We start from the raw sequence: 24,315 nt of genomic DNA on the forward strand, positions 1-24,315 counted from the left end.
CAAGTAGGAAAAAGAAGAGTACTTTGCTAATGTATAATGAGTTCAGGTTTTTGGAGTACTTGACAAACATTTAAAAATTGATTTTTGTGGCAGCTCTGTGAGTTAGATTGGGAAGGTGTTATTCCCATTTCACAGTGAACAAACAGACCTAAGAGAGATGACTTCATTTTTTGACAGTTGTTTGCTTTTTCTTGTCTGCTGGTCTCTTTCTCCCTGCTAGACTGCAAATTCCTCAAGGGCAGGGTTCATATCTTATTTGACTTATTTGGCTCCTAGCCTAGTGCCTGTCATGTTGTGGGCACTGGTGTTTGGTGAATAAATGAATTTCTAAAGGTCACAGACCTGTAAGTGGAGGACAGGAGATTTGAACCTGAGTCCTAGCTCTTCTCTTGTCAGACAAGCTTGCTATTTTCTGTTATCGGTCCATGTGAAAGTGACAGGCATGAGGAAAAGGCTTGGGTTGGCTTCTCAGTCGCCTTTATTTAATGACTACTTTCCCAATTGTAAAGAGCTTATGACAGCATCTCATTTAATCTTCACCATGATCCTATGAAGGTTGGAATTGTCCCTATTCTGCAGATGACGAAACTGAGGCTTAGTGAAGTCCTTGTTTTAGAGTCTGGAAGTAGTGAGTGACTGAGTAGGGACTCACGCCCAGGCATTTTATCCTTAGACCCATTCTTTTCCATTTATAGAGGCAACATAAAGTTTTATTTTAAAATATTTTTTCAAGTGGACAAAGTATGACATTTTAAGGGAAAAATAGTACAGGTTACAGCAAAAATTGTGAATATGGAGTGTAACTGAAGTTTAGAAAATCCTGTGCTATATCATAGCTGCCTCTTCCTGGGAAAACATTTTTTCATTCAATAAATATTTATAAGTACCTACTCTGTGCCAGGCATTGTTCTAGAGTTGCATTGTCCAGTATGGTGGTCACTCTCCAGTGTTGAACACTGGGGTTCAGCTATGAGTATAAAGTACACACCAGATTTTTGAAGACTTAATATGAAAAAAAAAAAAGGTAAACTATCTCATTGATTTTTAAAAATATCATAATAAATGATAAATATAATATAAATATATGCTATAAATCATAACATTTAAAGTTTATTGGGTTAAATACAGTAGAATTGAAATTTCCTCTATTTCTTTGTAGTTTTTATTTATTTATTTTTAATTTATTATTATTATTATTTTTTGCGGTACGCAGGCCTTTTACTGTTGTGGCCTCTCCCGCTGCAGAGCACAGGCTCTGGACACGCAGGCTCAGCGGCCATGGCTCACGGGCCCAGCCGCTCCGCGGCATGTGGGATCTTCCCAGACAGGGGCACGAACCTGTGTCCCCTGCATCGGCAGGCCGACTCTCAACCACTGCGCCACCAGGGAAGCTCCTATTTATTTTTTTAATAAAAAAAAATTTTTTTAAAGGTGTACCTATTTTAAATTTATTTTAGGCTGCATTGGGTCTTTGTTGCTGCACGTGGGCTTTCTCTAGTTGCAGCGAGCAGGGGCTACTTTTCATTGCGGTGCTCGGGCTTCTCATTGCGGTGGCTTCTCTTGGGGAGCACGGGCTCTAGGTGCGCAGGCTTCAGTGGCTGCGGCACGCGGGCTCAGTAGTTGTGGCTCACAGGCTGTAGAGCGCAGGCTCAGTGGTTGTGGCGCATGGGCTTAGTTGCTCCGCGGCATGTGGGATCTTCCCGGACTGGGGCTTGAACCAGTGTCCCCTGCACTGGCAGGTGGATTCTTAACCACTGCGCCACCAGGGAAGTCCCCTGTTTAGTTTTTAAAATGTTTCCTAGGAAATTAAAAATTATATTGGACAGTGCTATTATGAACACCGGGACTATAGTACACAAGGAAGGCAAAACCCCCTGCCCTTGTGGATCTTAAATTTTAGTGGGGAAAGGCACAATGAACAAAATAACCAAGTAAAATGCGCATTACATTGTAGTAAAGGAGGGAGGCAGGATGTGGGTTGTTGGCTGGCATTGCGGTTTTGAAGAGGGTCCTTCGAAAGTCTTCCTGAGAAGGTGACCGTTGAGCAGAGATCTGAAGGAGGTGAGAAAACGAGCCATGTGGCTAAATGGGGACACAGTGGTCCAGGCAGAGGAAAGAGCAAGCTCAAAAGCCCGAGGGAAGGGCCACCCCTGGCAGGGTGGTGGACCTGCCTGGAGGCCGGTGTGGCTGGAGGGGGTGGTGAAGGGGGAATGGAGAGGATGAGGTCAGAGAGGCATTGGGGGTAAGGGAGAGATGGGCAGGTCCTGGGGGCCTTGCAGGCTCTCGTGGGGATGTTGATTTTCTCTCAGGGTGAGTTGGGCCATTGGAGGGTTTTGAGCAGTGGAGTGGACGTGTCTCATCCTGCCTTCTAACAGGCTTACCCTGGTTGCCTTGTGGAGAAAGCAAAGAGGAGTGAGGAGTAGAAGCAGGGAGACAAGTTTAGAGGCTCCTGCCTTGATCCAGGTGAAGGATGGCCTGGGTGGTAGTGCTGGAGGTGGCCAGCAGCGGTCGGGCCCTGGGTATATTTTGAAGTACAGCCAACAGGGTGTGTGGAGGTGGGATGTGAGAGAAAGAAAGGAGTCACGGCAACACTGCAATCTTTGGCGTGCACACCTGGAAGAATGGAATTGCCATGAACTGAAATGGGAAGACTGTAGGAGGAAGAGGGCTGGGGCTGAATTTCTTTCACACTGATTGTAAAATGCCCAGTAGAAAAACAAGTGAAGGTGTCACGGGCAGTTAGATAGGGCAGGCGGGAGCCGGGCTGGGCTGCGAATGTACATGTGGAAGCAGTTAGCACAAAGATGGTATTCAGAGCTAAGGCTGGGGGAGGTCACTTAGGGCGTAATGTGGATACATAGCCAAGAGGAGTGCTAGAAGTTCAATTTTGAGACAAAAATCTCAGTTTATACTATTATACTAGTAGGTATTTTATTTTATTTTATTTATTTATTTTTTTTTTTGCGGTACGCGGGCCTCTCACTGTTGTGGCCTCTCCCGTTGCGGAGCACAGGCTCCGGACGCGCAGGCTCAGCGGCCATGGCTCACGGGCCCAGCCGCTCCGTGGCATGTGGGATCTTCCCGGACCGGGGCACGAACCCGTGACCCCTGCATCGGCAGGCGGACTCTCAACCACTGCGCCACCAGGGAAGCCCCACTAGTAGGTATTTTAAGTATAGCAAAGCATTGCATTATATCTTGGGGAACTTGGTTTTCTCTCCTTTTCGCTTTTCATTTAAAGACCGTTTTGAAAACCACAAGCTAATGGGTCTCTCTTCTTCCTAAGGAGGCTACTCCCAAGCCTGCATCTTTGTAGTGCCACTGAAATCAATATAAGTCCCAGTTTCTGGAATTAGTCAGGCTTTCTGGGTTGGCAGCCAATTTAGAGACCTCCAAGAAGGATGGGAAAGAGACAGCTTGGAAGGATAAGGTAATGGCTTTTTAATGTTTAAAATATTGGTTCTACCTAACATTATTGAATGTATGTTGTTGCTAGGCATCCTGCTGTTTTATAGATTTAAAACAAACAACCTCACTGTGGTGAAGTGACCTGCGCATGAGGTCATGTAGCTGTAAGAGATGGAGGAGCTGGCACTTGAATCTTAGTCTTCTGAGCCCAGGTCTGATGCTTCTGTCAGCAAGCTATGCAGTAGTGGATGCATGAACATAACCTTCCACTGGAATCAAGTCAGTGAGTGACTTTGGGTTGCTTCAGACTATTATAGACTCTGGAATTTCTGAGAGGTAGGGACAAAAGGAAAGATCTTGTTTCTCTTAAAAAGAGCCAACTGAATCTTTTTGACAAGATTGTAGTCCCCTGTTCCTGCCTCACCCCCAGCAGCTTGAAATCAAACATTCAGTGCTTCCAGTCAAGTGTTAATCACCATTTCTAGGAATATACCGAATATCAAGACTTGGCAGCCCTGACCTAGGGGGCAGGTCCTCTTTCTCTCTGTGTCATCCATGCCTTTTGCTTCCTGTTTTGTCCTTAGAACTGCTTTCCAGTCTCTCTCTCTCTCTTTTCTCTTTTCCAGTCTCTCTCTCTCATTCCTTTTTTTTCTGGCTGTGCCGTGCAGTTTGCGGGACCTCACTTCCCCAGCCAGAGATTGAACCCGGGCCGTGGTAGTGAAAGCCTAGAATCCTAACCAGAGAACTCCCCAGTCTCTTCTATTACTAGCTTATAATTCCACTGCACTTCCAATGCTGTGACTTCCCATGTCCCTCCCTCCCTCTCTTCTTATGTGCTTGGTCTTTGTACAGATGGCATTTGGCCAAGTTCAGTTCTGTTTGATTGTTTTTCAATATGGGCCTTTGGGGAATGGAAGGTAACTCAATGCTGAACAGAGGAAGGAGGCAGAGAAAGAAGCATTAGTGTTGGAAAAGCATGAGAGGGTGGAGGGAAGGAAGAATCTTTTTTTTTTTTTTTTTGGAAGAATCTTTTGAACAGACCCTTCTCATCCACATCTTTCAAGAAGTGGATAGAGGGCGGCTCTGTACTTATAAATAAGAAGCACTGCCTGTTTCCACAGTGGCCTAATTGAAAATAAAATCTTGGTGCTGGTGAGTCGTTTTTGCTCTTCCCTGCCTCATCTGCTACACAGGTTCTTTCATCTCAAGATCAGTGTTCAGTGATTTCTTGACTCAAAGCTGGGTCAAGAATTTCAGGAATCTCAGAGCCTAGAATTTCAACATCAAGTAGGACAAGTTTAGCTTGTAGTAATACTTGAAGAGCACTTAGTATTTGCTGGTTGCTTCACCTGAACTCATTTATTCCCTACGATAATCTTATAAGGTAGTGCTATCATTAGGTCACAGATGAGGAAACTGAAATTTAGAGATGATGAGAAGTAACTTGTCCCGTGTCACTCAATGGCTAGTGACTGGTGAAGCCTATTTGTTTCCAAAAGATTTACTGGTCTGAAAGGTTCTTGCCGAAGTTGGGTGATAAGAATAATCAGGTACTTCAGATACTGCAAGAACTGTCACTTGCTAAATCTGATGTGTATTTGCTTTCTCCTGCCAGAAGCTCTTCGAGGATTTATTTAATGGGGGACTCTTAGAGTAAGATATCTGAGCTCCCAGAGGGCAGGGGCCCCGTGGCATTCTGCTTTGTATTTCCAGGGCCTGGCACAGGGTGGGGTCTGTGAGCACCTGTTGAAAGACTGACCATGGCTCAGGACTGGATGGGGTGAATCAAAGGGGTCTGGAAGAGGTACAGTTAGAAGGCTGGCTGCCCTCTTGCTGAAGGTGCCCTTGACCGTAATAGTCCCCTGGCTTCAAGAATCAACCCATCTTGGAAATTCCCGGGCGGTCCAGTGGTTAGGACATGGCACTTTCACTGTGGTGGCCTGAGTTCAGTCCCTGGTCGGGGAACTAAGATCCTGCGAGCCACGTGGCTCAGCCAACAACAACAAAAAAGAATCAACCCGCCCTAATAAGACACATGTTGAGTTGTCCATTGACTGATGATCGATGAACAAAATGTGGTCTGTCCTTACAGATGGAATATTATTATTATTATTATTTTAAAAAATATTTATTTATTTATTTATTTTGACTGCACCAGGTCTTAGTTGCAGCACACAGGATCTTTTAGTTGCAGCATGCATATGGGATCTAGTTCCCTGACCAAGGGTCAAACCCAGGCTCCCTACCTTGGGAGCACGGAGACTTACCCATTGGACCACAAGGGAAGTCCCTGGAATATTATTCAGCTAGAAAAAGGAATGAAATACTGATACATGCTACAGTGTGGGTGAACGTTGAAAACATTATGCTAATGAAAGAAGCCAGATGCAAAAGACTACATATTGTATGATTCCAATTATTTGACATGTCCAGAATAGGCAGATCCATAGAGACAGAGAGTAGATTAGTGGTTAGGGGCTGGGGAACCAAGAGGAATGAGGAGTGACTATTAATGGGTATTAGGTTTCTTCTGGGGTGATGAAATGTTCCAGAATCCGATAGTGGTGATGGTTGTACAACTCTGTGAATATACTAAAGCCCACCAAATTGTACGCTTTAAAAGGGTGACCTTACAGTGTCTTAATTATGTTTCAACAAAAATAAAAAAGAATCAACCATGCATCCTTTCCTGTTTGTTCTGTCCAGGTCAAGTCAAGATTTTGACGCAGGTGACAGCAGCTCCTTTATTTTCTGGGTGCCACATGTTATTCAGCTTCCTCTATTACTCCCAGTTGAATATGTTGAAAAGTAATATCCCTGCCTTTTTGATCTCAGGCATTTCAAGTATTTTAACCATAGAGGACTATGATAGATCTTTGTTGTCTTTCTGGATGCCTCTGGGAACCCCGAACCAGCAGCTGGACCCTTGAGATGCTTGATTTCGCTAATGAGAAGGACTCAAGAATCACTACCCTAGAGAATAGTTCCTTCTAACAGCCAGTGGATTACAGGCAAAGAAAGTTTTGTTGTTGTTTTTTTTCTTGTTTAAAAGTAAAGGTGTAAGGGCACTGTTTCTTCCTTTTGGGGCAAAGCTGATAAGCCCCCGGCAGCTGGTAGTTGAGGTTGTACCATAGTCTAAATCTGAGCTGAGGGCAGCTACCCTTCTGGTACCCATGCAGGGCCTGGGGCATGCCTGTGTCATAGGAAAAAGGAAGAAATTGGAGAGAACGAAGGGCCTAGCAAAGTAGAAAAGGAAAGAGAGGTGAAGAGGAGGAGGAAGATGGTAAAGCTTTCATGTGAAGACCAGAGAGAAGCTGCCTTTTACTCTTCTCTTGTGGCCCTTCTTGCTTCATTCTGTCACTTGTCATTAAAACAGACTCTTCTCAGATTCTCAAAGGGTGATCAGTTGTGGTGGTGTTAGAAATGGCATCAACAAATTGTTCTGAGTAGAGTGTGAAAAATACTGTTTTTTTTTTTTAAAGTAATGAAATAAAACATAATGGTACATTTAGGATTCTGGTTTGTATCTGGAGTCACAGTTAAGAAACAGATGACAATTTCAGCAAGACCACAGTCCCCTGTGACTTCAGGGGTTCCTTCTTTCTTTTTTTTGAAGATTTATTTTATTGACTGATTGGCTGTGCCAGGTCTTAGTTGCGGCATGCAGGATCTTCATTGTGGCATGAGGGATCTTTTAGTTGCAGCATGTGGACTTCTTAGTTGCACATGGGCTTTTTGTTGCTGTTTTTGCATGCGTGTGGGGTCCAGTTCCCTGACCAGGGATTGAACCCAGGCCCCCTGCATTGGAAGGGTGGAGTCTTACACCCCCCCCCCAGGGAAATCCCTGCAGGGGTTATTTCTTAAGGGAGGTTACAGCTGGGCCTGGGTCCAGGTGGATATGGAAGTCAAGTGCCCCAAGGATGTGTTGTTGGAAGAGGCTTTTCAGTTTCAGCTTGCTGTCGTGAAATCCACATCTTCTAAAAGCCTTTGTGCTTAATCGTGTTAATTTCCAATTCCTCCTGTGTGTAACAAATTATCACAAACTTGGTGGTTTAAAACAACCGAAATTTGTTCCTGTATAGTTGTGGAGGCCAGAGGTCTGAAATCAGAGTGTCAACTGTGTCAGCAGAGCTGAGATCCCTCTGCACGCTAGGGGAGAAATCCTGCTTGGCTCTAGGAATTTGTGTGGGTTTGATGTTGTGAGACTCAAATCTCAGCCTCTTTTTGTTTTTTTTTTTTTTGGCCGCACAGCTTGCGGGATCTTAGTTCCCTGACCAGTGATTGAACTCGGGCCATGGCAGTAAAAGCACCGAGTCCTAACCGCTGGACCACCAGGGAATTTCTTCAGTCCAAGTCTTCACGGCCTTTTTCCCTGCGTCTGTGTCTTCTCTCATTTGTCTCCTATAAGGACACTGGGCCCACCCTAAAGGATGGTCTCATCTTGAGAGCTTTAACGTAATTACATCTATTTCCAAATAAGGTCACATTTACATGTTCCAAGAGGGTAAGCACCTAGGCATATCTTTTGGGGACCACAGTTCAACCCACTATGCTAATTAAATGTAGACTGGATGCTCTTGTAAAAATTAAGTAAGGACATCATCCTATGACCTGATTTGAAGAGACCCTTTTTCCTTTCTTGAATTTAAATTTTATTTATGCCCCAAATAACACACACACTTAGTTTAGAAAGTCCAATAGCATTACACCGGCTCATAACTCAACAGCACTTCCTTGTTTCACTCCCTTTTGTTCTTGGTTCTTGTTCTGTAGAGTCAATGACTTTTAACTCATTGAGCTCTTTTCTGGTATAGACTTCTGCATCTCTAAATGGCATCCTTATACCGTCATTTCTTAGCTTGTCAATTTTTTTAAAATTGAAGTATAGTTGATTTACAATGTTCTATTAGTTTCTGGTGTACAGCAAAGTGATTCAGTTATATATATATACACACACACACATATATATTCCATTATAGTTTATTACAAGATATTGAATATAGTTCTCTGTGCTATACAGTAGGACCTTGTTGTTTATCTATTTTGTATATATTAGTTTATATCTGCTAATCCCAAACTCCTAATTTAATCCCTTCCCGCCCTTGCCCTTTCCCCTTTGGTAACCATGTTTGTTTTCCATCTCTGTGAGTCTGTTTCTGTTTTGTAAATAAGTTCATTTATATCATTTTAAAAGATTCCATATGTAAGTGATATCATATGATATTTGTCTTTCTCTGTTTGACTTACTTCATTTAGTATGATAATCTCTAGGTCCATCCACGTTGCTGCAGATGGCATTATTTCTTTTTTTATGGCCGAGTAATATTCCATTGTATATATGTACCACATCTTCTTTAACCATTCATCTGTCGATGGACATTTAGGTTGCTTCCATGTCTTGGCTATCGTAAATAGTGTAGCTTGTCAGTTTTATCTATTGCTTTTTAACTCTTTGAGCTCTTCTCTGGTATAGACTTACGCTTCTCTAAATGGCATCCATACACTATCATTTCTTAGCTTGTCAGTTTTATCTGTTGCCTTTTAACCACTGAGGATGGACACTGAACTCTCTTTCTGGCCAGTCTCCACAAATGTACTCTTCTACCCCCACCTTCTGATTACAGCCGTATCACAAGTTTTGATTAAATTGTTCATACTATTTTGATTATAAATATTATTCACAGCGGAACCACACTGTGTATTAGGATTACATTTCCTTCCTCATAATAGCTTTTGTTTTTACTAGAGTTGTGTATTTCCTGATTTTTTTCATTTGCATAATTTTCTGTGTACCTATCACTACCTCAGCCCCAAACATTCTGATAGAGCTAAAATAATACTTCTTTCAGTGCAATCAGATGCCTCATCTAATCTATTTTGTCAGTTTTTTTCTTTCATCTAAAGATGACACGTCTTATGAACTCTCATCTGGACTGGTTGCTCTCTAGGCTAATGGACAGTAATGCCTTGGGATTTCTCTTCAACGTTAATCTGGGAATTCCTTTTGCCTCTCCCATGTGAATACACACTGTCCTCCAACTTTCTCATTTACTCCCCTAGAGTGTATCTTTCAGTAGCTTCCTGAGAAAATGAGCTTTGGAAGCAATTTTTTTGAGACTTTCCAAAGCTGAAAATATCATTGTTTTCCTGTCATGCTTGACTGATGGTTATGGAATTCTGGATTGGAAATAATTTTAATTATAGATTGGGATTAATCATTTTATTTAATAATTGGAAATAATTTTATCTGAAATGTGAAGCATTGCATTGTCTTCTAGCATCCAGTATTACTGTGAAGTCTGATGCCCTTCTGGTTCCTGTTTTTTGTAAATGTGGCTGGAAGCATGTATACTCTTTGTTCTCCTGTTCTGAACTTTCATGGTATTTTGTCTTAGTGTGTTTTTTTGTTTTTGTTTTTCATTCATTGTTCTGGGCACTCAGGTTCTTTCTGTCTAGAAATGTATATCCTTCAGCTTAAGAAAAATCTGTAACATTTCTTTGCTATCTTTTTTTTTTTCTCTTTTCTATTTCTGGACTAAGTCAGACATTGGACATTTTAAACGAATCTACTATTTTTAAAAAGTCTTGGGAATTCCCTGGTGGTCCAATGGTTAGGACTCCGAGCTTCCAATGCTGTGGGCCCAGGTTTGATCCCTGGTCAGGGAACTAAGATCCTGCAAGCTGCATGGCCAAAAAAAAAAAAAAAAAAAAAAAAGAAAACAAAAAGGAAGAATTTTTTTAAAAAGTCTTTTCTCTCCTATCTACCATCTGCTTTTTCTTTTGGTTCTGTTTCTTAGAATATGTCCTCACTTTATCAACTTGGTTTCTGCTATGAGAACTGTCCTTTCCAAGAGCATTTTCTTATTCTCTGAATCAACCAACCAACCAACTTCCCTCTCTCCCTTCCTTTCTTCCTTTAAAATTACATTCTGTTCTTGTTTCATGGATGCAACATTTTCTTTTATCTATCTGAATTGTTTTGAGGTTTCCTCTGACCGTGGTTACATTTAACTATGAGTTAAAAAAATTGAAATATCATTCACATACCTTAAAATTCACCAGTTTGAAATGTTCAATTCAGTGGATTTTTTTTTTTTTTTGCGGTACGCGGGCCTCCCGCTGCTGTGGCCTCTCGCGCTGCGGAGCACAGGCTCCGGACGCGCAGGCTCAGCGGGCTTGGCGCATGGGACCAGCCGCTCTGCGGCATGTGGGATCTTCCCGGACCGGGGCACGAACCCGTGTCCCCTGCATCGGCAGGCGGACTCTCAACCACTGCGCCACCAGGGAAGCCCCGGATTTTAGTATTTTTTACTAAGTTGTGCAACCATCACCACTATCCAATTCCAGAATATTTTCATCAACCAAAAGAAAATGTGTACTCCTTAACAGTCACTCCGACCCCCAACCCTCTGCCCTGACAACCACTAATCTACTTACTGTTTATGTAGATTTACCTATTCTAGATAGTTCATATAAATGAAATATGATAATTGGGTCTTTTGTTCTGGCTTCTTTCACTTAGCATAATGTTTTCAAGGTTCATCCATATTGCAGCATGAAACAGTACCTCATTCCTTTTTATGGCCAAATAATATACCACTTTATGGATATCCTACATTTTGTTTATCCATTTATCAGTTGATAAATGTTTGGGTTGTTTCCACTTTTTAACTACTACAAATAATCCTGCTATGAACATTTGTGTACAAATTTTTGTGTGGACACATTTCAGTTCGTTTGGGTATATACCTAAAAATGGAATTGCTGGGTCTTAATGGTAATTCTGTGTTTAACTTTTTGAACAAACTGTTCCAAAGCTGCTCACCATTTTTCATTTCTTGCCTGCAGTGTTAGAGGATTCCAGTTTGTCCAAGTTCTCGCTTGTGCTTATTATTGTATGCTTTTTGATTTTGGCCATTTTGGTTTGTGTGAAGTGATATCTCATTGTGGTTTTAATTTCCATTTCTCTAGTGACTAATGGTGTTTGAGCATCTTTTCATGTGCTTATTGTTTATTTGTATAGCTTCTTTGGAGAAATGTCTGTTTAAATCTTTTGCCCATTTTTGTTTTAGTTGGATTATTTGTCTTTTTATTGTTGAGTTGTAAAAGTTCTTTATATATTCTGGATATAAGTCTTTTATCAGTACATGATTTGCAAATATTTTCTCTCATTCTTTGGGTTCTCTTTTCATTTTCTTGATGGTATCCTTTGAAGCACAGACATTTTAAATTTTTGATGAAGTTGAATTTATCTAGTTTTTCTTCCATTGTTTGTGTTTCTATCATATCTAAGAAACAATCTCTTAATATAAAGTCATGGAATTAATTATATTTCAATAACATAAAAAAAGATAAAGTCATGAAGATTTACACCAATAGTTTCTTCTATCGTTGCTCCTATATTTTGGTCTTTGATCCTTTTTGAGTTCATTTTTGTCTAAGGTTTGAGGGAGGGGTCCAACTTCCTTCCTTTACACATGCATATCCAGTTGCCCCAGCACCACGTGTTGAAAAGACTAGTGTTCTTTTCCCATTGAATTACAGTAAGTCCCCTACATATGAACCTTCAAATTGCGAACTTTCAAAGATGCAAACGTGCGTTTGCATGTCCAGTCATGTAAGTTAGTTCACGTGTCTGTAAGATTACTATACTGTAAGATTAAAAATGTTTTCTTTATTTTTTGTGTCTGTTTTTTATGTATTATTTGTGTGAAAAGTATTATAAACCTATTACAGTACAGTACTATGTAGCTGATTGTGTTAGTTGGGTACCTAGGCTAACTTTGTTGGACTTATGAACAAATTGGACTTATGAACGTGCTCTTGGAACAGAATTCATTTGTATGTAGGGGACTTACTGTATCTTGCACTCATGTCTAAAATCACTTGAACGTCAGTGTGGGATTGTTAAGGGAACCACTGACTGAAACTGCCCACCCTGGGCAGGCCCAGTAGTAACCACTTGCCTGAGTTATCTTACAATAGGAGGTCCTGGTAAGAAACACAGAACTAACAAGCTACCAGCGACCGGTCAAAAGGAGAGAGGAGACTCCAGTCCATATGTCCTATCAACCTCCCTTCTGGATTCCAATGAGAAGGATTCTTCCTTCTCACTGAAATCCATCTTGGCTGAGCGATGTGTGTGCCCTCTAGGAAGGACCCCAAGTCAGAGTGATCGGCCTGAGATAACCTGGAAACTAACCCCATCACCATGCAACCTGAGGCTGTGAACCACGTGGCAGAGCAGTTCTACTGGGTTCCCTTACCCTGCTGCTCTGCACCTGGGCGCCCCTTCCCAATAGAGTCTCTTGCTTTGTCAGCACGTGTGTCTCCTTGGACAATTCATTTCCGAGTGTGAGACTAGAGCCCTCTCTCGGGCCCTGGAAGGGATCCCCCTTCCTGCAACAGGTTTGTATCTGGACTCTTAGTTCTATACCATTGCTCTATATGTCTTTCCTTATACCAGTACCACACAGTCTTGATTACTGTGGCTTTGTAGTAAATTTTGAGATTAGCAAGTGTGAAGCCTCTGACTTTCTACTTCAAGATATTTTGGCTATTCTGGGTCTTTTGCATTTCCTTCTGAATTTGAGGATCAGCTTATCCATTGAGTTCTTTTTTTCTCTTTGTTTTGATATTTGGCTTTTATGCCTGAGTCTCTCCTCAGTTGTGTATGTTTAAGTGTGCTAGGACCCAAATGAGGAAAGGTAAGTGGGGATGGGGAAACCTCTCATAGTTCATGATATAGACTTTCTCTTATCTCCCTGGATCGATGTGGTGCCTTATCCCTACTCTCAACCATGCCTTAAATTCTCAGGTCTGATTTAACCAATCCAGAGATTAAACTTTAACTCTCTGTTTGGGATTAGGGAGGGATGAGTGCCTAGCTGAAGTGGGTGGGGACTGGAGTCTGGGACTCTTTTCCATGCAGGTTTTTACCAGCCCTCTTGTTTTGTTTTTTTTTTTTTTTTTTTTTTCTGTGGTACACAGGCCTCTCACTGTTGTGGCCTCTCCCGTTGCAGAGCACAGGCTCCGGACGCGCAGGCTCAGCGGCCGTGGCTCACGGGTCCAGCTGCTCTGCGGCATGTGGGATCTTCCCGGACCGGGGCACGAACCTGTGTCCCCTGCATTGGCAGGCGGACTCTCAACCACTGCGCCACCAGGGAAGCCCTGCCCTCCTGTTTTTAATCCCACCTCCCCCTTCGCAGGCAGTTAGATTTCAGTTTCAACTCACTTGCCACTGTCCAAAATGTTGCTGCCATCTCTGTTGTTTCCTTTTCCATTCTTTTTTAGTGGGTTTATGTTCTTTGTGTTTCTTTCCTGACATTTTTATGGCGTTTGAGAAGGGAGCAGAGATAAATATAGGTGTTTAATCTGTCATGTTCATCGAGAGCCCCTGGAAGACTCTCTGTGGGAAAAGTTGGCATCAAGGAAGGTGGTGCAATATTTAGTCTCCTTGGAACCACTCCTGGAACAGCTCCTCCACTGTATTCTGTTCCTAGAGTTACATATCACCCCACTTTTTCTTTTTCTTTTATTTTGGCTGCGTTGGGTCTTAGTTGCGGCAAGCGGGATCTTTTGTTGCAGCGCGCCAGCTCTTCGTTTGCAGCATGCGGGCCTCTCTCTAGTTGGGGCATGTGGGCTTCAGAGTGTGTGGGCTCAGTAATTGTGGCATGCAGGCTCTCTATTTGTGGCACGTGGGCTCAGTAGTCGTGGCATGCGGGCTCTGTAGTTGTGGTGTGCGGGCCCCAGAGCATGTGGGCTCTGTAGTTGTGGCGCAAGGGCTCAGTAGTTGTGGCATGTGGGCTCATTTGCCCTGCGGCATGTGGGATCTCAGTTCCCGGACCAGGGATTGAAGCCACATCCAGTGCATTGGAAGGTGGATTCTTAACCACTGGACCACCAGGAAGTCCCCCCCACTTTTTCATTTGCAATTTTGGGACATAATTTTAGTTGAACCTTGAGGATTCTGATAGAGGTAAAGTCCTACTTTCAGTGCAGTCAAATTAGTTGAAGCCTCAACTGATTCAACAACACTGATCCAGTGGTTCTTGCCCCAACTTCACTTTGGAATCATTTGGATAGCTTTAAAATAACACAACTTTCCCGGGCCCACTCCAGACCAATCAAATGAGAATCTCTGAGGTTAGGGCTTGGTTGTCAGTGGGGTTTCTTTTGTTTTGTTTTGTTTTTATTGCTCTCCAGGTATTCAAATGTGTAGAAGGAATTGAGGACCACTGCTCCAAGGCATTTCATAGTTCATTAAGGATGATTTTACCTAACAGGATAAATTCAGTTGCATCTTTTATTTTCTTAAATTTTTTTTTTTTTTTTTGGCTGCACCGTGTGGCTTGTGGGATCCAAGCCATGCCCCCTGCAGTGAAAGCACAGAGTCCTAACCTCTGGACTGCTGGGGAATTCTCCAGGTGCATCTCTTATCACTATCCTCCTCCTCCTCTTTCACTGCCCTCCAGCCGCGCTGGCCCCCTTTCGTTCCTTACACTTTCAAGACATGCAACCATCTCAAGAGCTTTTGCTCTTGCCCTTTTATCTGCCTGGAATGTTCTAACGCAGATATCCTCAGTTCCCTCCTTCTCCTGAGTCAGATCTTTGCTCAGAAGTCACCTTCTCAGTGAGACTGGCCTTGTCCACAACGTTTAACATTTCTACTTCCAACCCCCTCCCAAATTCCTGTGTTTTTTCACTGCATGGTTTTTCCCCATACCTCTCGTCACCTCTCTACTTCTCTTGTTTCTTCCCTATTTGGCATCCGCTTCCCACATAGGCCCTTCCCCGAAGTACCAATCTTTTACTGTATAAAGAAGCCAGTGGTTGGAGCTTCATTTATTCCTTCTGCCATACTCTTTTCTTTGTGTAGATAGAAGTTCCTGACCTATATCATTTTCCTTCTTTCTGAGGAACTTCTTTTCAACATTTCTTGAAGGGCAGGTTTTTGTTTGAGAAAGTCTTTTTTTCTCCTTCACTTTAAAGGGTAACTTCATTGGATACAAAATTCTAGGTTGGTGGGTTTTTTCTTTTTTCTTTTAAAAAGTATTTATTTATTTATTTGGCTGCACCAGGTCTTAGTTGCGGCATTCGGGATCTTTGTTGCGGTGTGCGGGATCTTTGGTTATGGCATGTAGGATCTTTAGTTGCAGCATGCGTGCGGGATCTAGTTTCCTGACCAGGGATCAAACCCAGGCCTCCTGCATTGGGAGCGCGGAGTCTTTACCACTGGACCACCAGGGAAGTCCCGGGCTTTTTCTTTTAACACTTTAAATATTTCACTGCACTCTCTCCTTGCTTCTTTTTAAAGTTTATTTTGTGATTTTTGTATTCATCCTGCTTGATGTTCTGTGAGCTTCCTGGATCTGTTATTTGGTGTTATGTCGTTAATTTTGGGAAATTGTTGACCATATTACTTCAGATATTTCTTTTGCTCTGTTCTCTCTTCTGATATTCCAGTCATGTGTATTTTGTACCTTTTATTTATTTATTTATTTATTTAACATCTTTATTGGAGTATAACTGTTTTACAAATAGTGTGTTAGTTTCTCCTTTACAACAAAGTGAATCAGTTATACATATACATATGTTCCCATATCTCTTCCCTCTTGTGTCACCCTCCCTCCCACCCTCCCTATCCCACCCCTCTAGGTGGTCACAAAGCACAGAGGTGAACTCCTTGTGCTATGCGGCAGCTTCCCACTAGCTATCTAATTTACATTTGATAGTGTGTATATGTCCCTGCCACTCTCTCACTTCGTCACAGCTTACCCTTCCCCCTCCCCATATCCTCAAGTCCATGCTCTAGTAGGTCTGTGTTTTATTCCCGTCCTACCACTAATTTCTTCATGACATGTTTTTTTTTAGATTCCATTTATGTATTAGTATATGGTATTTGTTTTTCTCCTTCTGACTTACTTCACTCTGTATGACAGACTCCAGGTCCATCCACCTCACTACAAATGACTCAGTTTCATTTCTTTTTATGGCTGAGTAATATTCCATTGTATATATGTGCCACATCTTCTTTATCCATTCATCTGTTGATGGACACTTAGGTTGCTTCCATGTCCTGGCTATCGTAAATAGAGCTGCAATAAACATTTTGGTACATGACTCTTTTTGAATTATGGTTTTCTCAGGATATGTACCTTTTGAAATTGTCCCACAGTTCTTGGCAGTTCTGTATTTTCTTTTTGAAAAAAAAAATTCTTTTTTTCTCTTTGCATTTTAGTTTGGGACGTTTCTGTTAATATATTTTCAAGCTTACTGATTCTTTCCTCAACCACATCCACGTGGGCCCATCAAGGCATTCTTCATTTTTGTTACCATGTTCTGCATTTTCTTTTTGATTCTTTCTCAGAGTTTCCATGTCTCTGCTTACATTACCCATCTGTTTTTATATGTTGTCTACTTTTTCCATTAGAGCCCTTAACATTATTAATCATAGTTATTTAAAATTCCCTGTCTGATAATTCCAAAAGCTGTCATATCTGAGTCTAATTCTGATGCTCGCTTTGTCTCTTCACATTATTTTTTCTTAGCTTTTAGCATAACTTATAATTTCTAATTGAAAGCCAGGCAGGATGTATTAGGTAATAGGAACTGAGGTGAATAGGCCTTTATCTAGTTGGGAGTTTTGTGTAATCTGGCTAGGAGTTGGCGTGTGTTTGATGATTGATGTAATTGTAGGTGCCAGAGGCCTCAAATTATGCTAGTATCCTTGTTTTTGTCTCCCCTGTAATCTCTGGTCTTCCCTGAGAACTCTTTCTTAAATAGAGTATACACCTTTTAGCTCTTTCGGCTGTAATCCACTGTTATTTTATTGGACCCTCAATATGGTGGCAGAGTGTGGGGGTGGGAAAGCGTTTTATAATTTTATGATTAAATCTCAGTCTTTTAGTGGGTCTCTGTCCCTGGGCTGTGACCTTTACCAGTGTTTATTAACTGTTTTCCATTCCCAGTGCGATAAGAAGTCTAGAGGGGGCCTCAGGGAAATTTCCTCCCCCCCAGTTGGGCTAAGGCCTGGTAGAGTCTTTTTCCTGGAGTGAAGGCTGCTGTTACGAGAACACTCTGTGCATACATCAGAATGGTTACTTTTCCCATTCCCCTGCCAGAGCCACGATCATTCTTGGCTCTTTACCAGGAGAATCTTGTAGGGTAGGAATTTTTTTAAATGTTTTATTCATTGATGTATCATTAGCACCCCAAACAATATATGGTACAGAATAAATGCTCAGTACGCATTGAATGATTGAATAAATACTGTTTTACATAGATGTGGGAAAATTTCTCAGACCTAAAATGATAATAATAAACTGATGGCATTTCTCTGAGTGACTAGTTAGTCCCCAATCTAGCGTTGGTCTGTTTGCTTCGTGTTAGTGTCTCTCTAATCTAAAACCCTAAGTAAGATAGGATTGTTGTAGAGCAGTTGTTCTCAAGAGGTTTTGACTACAGTCTTTAGTAAGACATATACATATTTTATATCATGACACAGTATACATGAAGATGTAAATGTACATTTATCTGAACAAACTTTTTATGAAATAATACTTTCCTTTATGTGTGGTGTACTTTAATATTTTCTACTCTGTTATTTTACATTTTATTTTAAAAAGTGCTTGTCGAGATTTACATAGAGGTTAAGTTCAGAGGATAATGTTGTTTTATTTTTCCAGAAATTTGGGTAGATCTACCACACTTAGTTCTGGCTTCCCCCTTTTTCTCCTGATAAATCCATGATTTCCTTGAATAATGAAATTCATTGAGCATCTATAACCTTTGGTGATGTTTTAAACACGTTCTCCCTCCTCCCCCTGCCTGCCCCAGGCTTAGGCTAACTCAGTTTTTTGTGGTTTTTTTTGCGGTATGCGGGCCTCTCACTGCTGTGGCCTCTCCCATTGCGGAGCACAGGCTCCGGACGCGCAGGCCCAGCGGCCATGGCTCACGGGCCTAGTCGCTCCGCGGCATGTGGGATCCTCCCGGACCAGGGCACGAACCCGTGTCTCCTGCATCGGCAGGCGGATTCTCAACCACTGCGCCACCAGGGAAGCCCTAACTCAGTTTTTTTGGGAGTGATTTGAATGCAAACACTTCTTATCACTATTAGCAGGGGAAAAAATTACTTGAGTGCATGTACAGAGTCATCTATTTGTGTTGCTGAGACAGGTGTAGAGTAAAATCTGGGTCTCAGCTTTCATAAGCTTCCTAAAGTGGCTAGTAGGAGTTTGGACCTCATGCCCATTGGGAACCCTGTCCAATATGGGGCCCTGAGACAGAAATTGTAGGTACTTTGGGGTACTTTCCCTTCAACAGTAATGGTTATTTGTCTTTATACGTGGATTGCAAAGGTTCAATTCAAGATACCTACCTTGGGGCTTCCCTGGTGGCACAGCGGTTAAGAATCCACCTGCCAATGCAGGGGACATGGGTTCGAGCCCTGGTACGGGAAGATTCCACATGCCGTGGAACAGCTAAGCCTGTGCACCACAACTACTGAGCCTGCGAGCCACAACTACTGAGCCCGCGGGCCACAGCTACTGAGGCCCATGTGCCTAGAGCCCGTGCTCTGCAACAAGAGAAGTCACCACAATGAGAAGCCCGTACACTGCAACGAAAGAGTAGCCCCAGCTCGCCGCAACTAGAGAAAGCCCTTGTGCAACAACGAAGACCCAATGCAGCCAAAAAAATAAATAAATTAAATAAATAAATTTATTTAGAAAAAAGGAAAGAAAAGATACCTACCTTGTAGTGTCAGGGTGGTATCTTGCTAATGGATCTGGAGACAAAGCCCTGCATAAGTAACATGGGCTATTGTTAGTAAACAGTGGCCTGTAATTATGAAAGACAAGGGAGGAAGAAAACATGGTAGTCTTATCTACTCTACTTCTGCTGCTTTCCCTGTTGGTTTTGTTCTGAGCCGCCTTTGGAATTTATCTGATTGATTTTGTTTTGGAGCCACGGAAGTATAGATCTCAAGGTTTGGTCTTTCTCCCATGTAATATAGGCCATGTGAGGGCTTTGCGTTTCATTCTCCAGAATTCTCTCTAGTTCAGAGCAAAGGCTAAAAACAGCTAAAGCCCAGGGAGAGCAAGCTAGTTTAAAAACTACCCTTAGAACGAGTCCCAGTAGATGTTAAGATTTTTAAATTGTTTTCTTTTTAAAGTCTATAAATAATGGATTTCTAGCTTTTAGTGCTTTAACCTCTGTTACTAAAAGCCCTGAGGCTTAATTTACAGTCATTAATCTTTCCTTCATTACTCAAGATACCATCTTTTTATCCCCTTTAAAATTATTGTTAAATTATGAAAAAGATCAAACATATGAAGTGGTTCAGAGAATAAGATAACAAACAGTCATAAAAAGCACCATCTGGATTTAATGACTAGTAGCATTTTGCCATATTTGCTTCAGAACTTCTTCCTTTAAAACATGAAATGTTGCAGATACAGTCGAAGTTCCCTTGGTCTCTCTGTTCACTCCAGTTCCCCTGCTCTCCCTCTTCCGCTACCCCAGAGGTAACTTCTGTCCTGAACTTGGTCTGGTTCCTTCCCATCCATGCTTCTATACTTTCATACCATTCATGTGTGTCCACAACAGTAGATACAATTGTTTTGTGAAAGTTCAAGTGTATACCAATGGCGCTGCCCTACACTTAGGCTATCACTTGCTTTTTTTTTTTTTTTTTTTTTTAGTTCTAGTATTACAGTTTGGGGTTTGTACATATAGATTGAATTTATACATTTCAAGAACTATATAGCATCCCATTTTATAACTATTTCACAATTTATTCATTCCCTCTTTGATGGACATTTAGGTTATTTATAAATTTTTGCTGTTATAAACATTGCCATGATGAACATTTTGAACATGGTTTCTTCTGCATTTGTTGGAAGATTTTCCCCTGGCAAATACCTAGGAGTGGAATCCTGGGAACTACAAGATATGCATCTTTAACTCTGTCGGAGGTTGCCAGGTACCATCTAACTTGCACTGCTTCCAGAAGCCTGTGAGGCTTCTCAGCAGCGCTATTGTCAGACTTCTGATCTCTTGCTAATCTGATGGGTAAAAGAGTTGATATGTTTATTGCTTTACCAAAAAAACTTTAAGGGAGTCAAAACATTATCCTTTTGAATTTCAGCAAGTTGATGCCCTTCTTCATTCATTCAATAGATATGGAGTTCTTACTAGGAGCCAGGCAGTATTCCAGATAGTAGGCTACAGGGCTAAGAGGGGGACACACATCTCAGCCCTCGTGGAGCTTACATTCTAGAGGAGGGAGACAATAAATACAAGAAATCAATACAGTATGAACCGTGTCAGTGATAAATGCTAGGGTGGAAAGGTAAACGAGGGAAGGATGGGTACAGTGTGTGTGGAGAGGTGGGGTTGACAGGGTGGCCAGGGAAGGCCCCTTAAGAAAGCCACATTTGAGTTAATGCCTGAAGGCAGTGAAGGAATAAGCTGTATATGTGGACAATTGGGAAAAGAGCATTCTAGACAGAGGGGTAGAAGTCTGATGGGGGAACGTGGCTGGCGTGTTCAAGCAACAGCGAGGAGGCCCATGGGGAAGGTAGGGAGAGGGGAAAGAAACGGGAGGCAAGGTCAGAGAGGTGTGTGGCAGTGTATCACGCTGACCCTCCAAGTTCATCACAAGGACTTTGAGGTAGATGGGAAGCCACTGGATAGCTTCCAGCTTTTGAATAGCACAGTGATATGATCTGATTACATATTAAAAGACAGGACTCTGGCTGAACGTAGAAATTTGATTGAAGGGGGCAGAGGGCAGAAGCAGGAAAAACAATAACCCAACTGAGAGATGGTGGTGTTTGGAGCAAGGCAGTGACAGTGGAGATGGAGAGAAATGTTTGAGCTTGGAAATATTTTAAAGGTAGAATCAATAGGATTTATTGATGGGTTGAATGTGTTGTGTAGGAGGGAAAGGGGAAGCACGAATGAGCCCCAGAATTTTGGCCTGAGCCACTGGATGGAAGGCGTTGTCATTAACTGAGATGCGGAACAGGACTGAGGGTGACCGTCGGAAGCTCAGTATTGTCAATGCGCAAAGAGGACCCGAGGTTCAAGGGTGAGGTTCATACTGGACACACCCAGTTGGGATTGTCCACAAATAGATAGTATTTAAAGCCATGAGACGGGTTGAGATAACCAAGGGGAGACGGGCAAAGCCTGAGCTGTGGGACACTCTGGTGGTTAGAGCTTCGGGAGCAGAGAAGGAGCAAACAAAGGAGGCTGAGGAAAAGCAGCCTGAGAGGCAGGAAGAGAATCAGGCAGGTGTGGTGTCCTGGAAGCCAAGAGGAGACAGCATTTCAAGGAGGAAAGAGTCATCTACCCATTGTGTCAGGTGCTGCCAATAGGTCACCTAGGACAAGGAATGAGAATTCACTCTTGGATTTAATACCATGGAGGTCTGGCCTCTAGAAGTCTTGATATGAATAGTTGTAGTATTGCATTCCTATATGTTACCCATAACATTTCAGAAGTTTCCACTGCTACTTTATAAGTAAGTAAAACGCCTGTTACAGACTAGTCCAGAAAAAAACTGGTCCCTTAAATTTTTCTTGGACTGGAAATCTTATAAATAAGGCAAATGGTTTTTGTTTTGTTTTGGCTAAAATCTCGAAGCACAGAATTCTTTGGCTTCAGTTGTGGAAAATGTCAAAATCAATGTGACTTAGTAGTAGCTACATTTAATTCTCATACAAATGGCTTCCATTCTTAGAGTAATATGGTACATTCATAACCACATTTTAAGTCTGAACAGCTCTTCAGAATAGGGAGTTAGGAGAGAGATCAGACACAAATAGAATGAAAGAAGGTATAAATGACGTTGAATAGAAGAGGAATGTCATAGCGTTTTCGTAGCAGCTGTTCTCAGGTATGGTCCTCAGGCCCCTGGTGGACCCTCGAGAGATTTAGGGTTTTGCAGGATCAAAACTATTTTCATGATAACTTTGCCTTTTTCACTGTGACACATGCACTCGTGGTGCAAAAGCAAAGGTCAGTGAAACCGATGGTGCCATAGCACGAGTCAGGGCACTGCCACTGTCCTGGGCTGCTGTCAGTGTGTCCCTGATCATGGCCCGCTCAGTAAAAAGGAAGGAAAGCCAGTTTCACTTAAGAATGTGCTTGATGAAGCAGTAAAAATTACCAATTGTATTGTCTTTACTCGTGTGCATGCATGTCTTTTTAATATCCTATGTGACGAAAATGGGAAATACGCCTAAAGCACTTCTCCTGCATACTGAAGTATAATTGTTGTGCTGAGAAAAAGCACTTGTATGACTGTTTGAATTAAAAGCTGTATTATATAGTTGCTTTTTTCATGAAATACCATTTTTTACTTAAAAAAAATCAACAGATAAACTAGCGTTAATAGATTTGGGTGTTTGGCAGACATTTTCCTGAAGATGAATGAAGTAAGCCTGTCACTTCAAGGAAAACAACTGACAGTGCTTGTTGCCAATGATAGAATATGAGTTTTTAAGTGAAAATGAGAATTTTGGAACACTTCCATCTACCACAAAGAGCTTGACAGCTTCCCAATACTCACAAACTTGTCTGATGAGATCAGTGGTGATATTCACAAATGTGGTATTTTGGATAGGGTATAATGAAATGTGTCAACATTTGGAATATCTGTAGAACTCAGTGAACCAAATATTTTCCAAATGACAAATGACGATGTCACACAATTATGTATGAGTGAAAGGTCCACTCAAAATGCAAGATAGACTTCTGCTTCTAGCCGAGATGGAATGACGGGGATGCCTTATGGCTAATGAGGTCCATCAAAAATTATTTCAGGGCTTCCCTGGTGGCGCAGTGGTTGAGAGTCTGCCTGCCGATGCAGGGGACACGGGTTTGTGCCCCGGTCTCGGAGGATCCCACGTGCCGCGGAGTGGCTGGGCCCGTGAGCCATGGCTGCTGAGCCTGCGTGTCCGGAGCCTGTGCTCCGCAACGGGAGAGGCCACGACAGCGAGAGGCCCGCGTACTGCAAAAAAAAAAAAAAAAAAAAAAAAAAATTTCATGTGCTTTGTTGACCAGGTCCATGTGCCCATCCAGGTGATACCAGAGTAGTGGACTGGATGAATGTTGGGCTTTGGAATCATAAGATGTAGATTGAATCCTGGTCTGTCATTTCCTTGGCCAATAAGCACATTTACTGGTATATCTTCTTGGAGAAACTTTTATTAAAATCTTCTGTCCATTTAAAAAATTGGTTTAATATTACTTTAAAAATTTTTTTAAATGTTAAAAAATTTTATTTGTTTATTTTTGGGCCACACTGTGAGGCATTTGGGATCCTAGTTCCCCGATCAGGGATTGAACCCGTGCCCCCTGCAGTGGAAGTTCAGGGTCTTAACCACTGGACTGCCAGGAAGGTCCCTACTTTTTAAAAAATTGTTGAACTGTGACTTTCTTTTTGGAGATATTATTTTAGGCTCTCCCTCCTTAAGAGGTTGATGTAGCAGTGCTGTGTCCTTAGTCCGTCCAAGTCCTACACAGATTCAGTAGTCATTACGAGACAGACACCACTCTGCCTGAAGCAGCGTGGCTGCAGTTGCTTAGATGTTTATATTTTCTTTTTAAAAAAATAAATTCTATTTATTTATTTATGGCTGTGTTGGGTCTTTGTTGCTGCACGTGGGCTTTCTCTACTTGCTGTGCGTGGGCTTCTCATCGTGGTGGCTTCTCTTGTTGAGGAGCACGGGCTCTAGGCGCACGGGCTTCAGTAGTTGTGGCACACGGGCTTATTAGTTGCTCCGTGGCATGTGGGATCTTCCCGGACCAGGGCTTGAACCCGTGTCCCCTGCATTGGCAGGTGGATTCCTAACCACTGCACCACCAGGGAAGTTCTGACTGTTTATATTTTCTTGC

At 42.2% G+C, this 24,315-nt stretch overlaps 1 protein-coding gene and 1 non-coding gene across 3 annotated transcripts in view; both read left to right on the plus strand.

The window, feature by feature from the left end:
- Positions 1–24,315, plus strand: part of WWP2 (WW domain containing E3 ubiquitin protein ligase 2) — a 151,025-nt gene that overhangs the window by 1,190 nt on the left and 125,520 nt on the right. The gene's annotated exons all lie outside the window — the stretch shown is intronic.
- Positions 10,002–10,074, plus strand: TRNAW-CCA (transfer RNA tryptophan (anticodon CCA)). The gene has a single exon. It is a non-coding gene; the product is annotated as a tRNA-Trp (tRNA).

This window comes from Kogia breviceps, chromosome 18 (genome assembly GCF_026419965.1).
Source record: "Kogia breviceps isolate mKogBre1 chromosome 18, mKogBre1 haplotype 1, whole genome shotgun sequence".
Lineage (NCBI taxonomy): Eukaryota > Metazoa > Chordata > Mammalia > Artiodactyla > Physeteridae > Kogia > Kogia breviceps.